Genomic DNA, 477 nt, shown 5'->3' on the forward strand with positions numbered 1-477 from the left:
CGTGTCCATTAGCGGCGGCAGTTCTTGCAGAAGTGACGAGGCTGAGTGAGGCTGTAGTTGTTGAAGTAGCAGAACTTGGTGTTGGTGGATTCGCATCTAGGGCATTTCAGTGCGGCTTCTGGCATCTGAATATTCGCCATCCTCGCCCGATCCGCCATGGATCCGGGTCGGATATTTGACCCGATTCCCGGCCCGTTCGGTTGAGACTGTGGAGGAGGGAGTGGAGAGAGAATATGAGGAGCTCCTCCTCCTCCGCCATTTGCGGCCGCTCCGGTGACCTGATGATAACTGCTCGGAGGAGGCTGAAAAAAAAGGTATAAAAACGACAAAGAAGATGAAGAAGTTGAATTGAAACAGCTTGGAATATTCAAGAAAATGCCTAATCAAAATACGAAAAGGCAAATCAAGAGGAATTTTCATCTTTGTCATATTCCCTGGTTTTGAAAAACCCTAGCAAGAAAATTATATATATATATA

This window comes from Tarenaya hassleriana, unplaced genomic scaffold (assembly GCF_000463585.1).
Source record: "Tarenaya hassleriana unplaced genomic scaffold, ASM46358v1 Cleome12, whole genome shotgun sequence".
In the NCBI taxonomy this organism is placed as follows: Eukaryota; Viridiplantae; Streptophyta; class Magnoliopsida; order Brassicales; family Cleomaceae; genus Tarenaya; species Tarenaya hassleriana.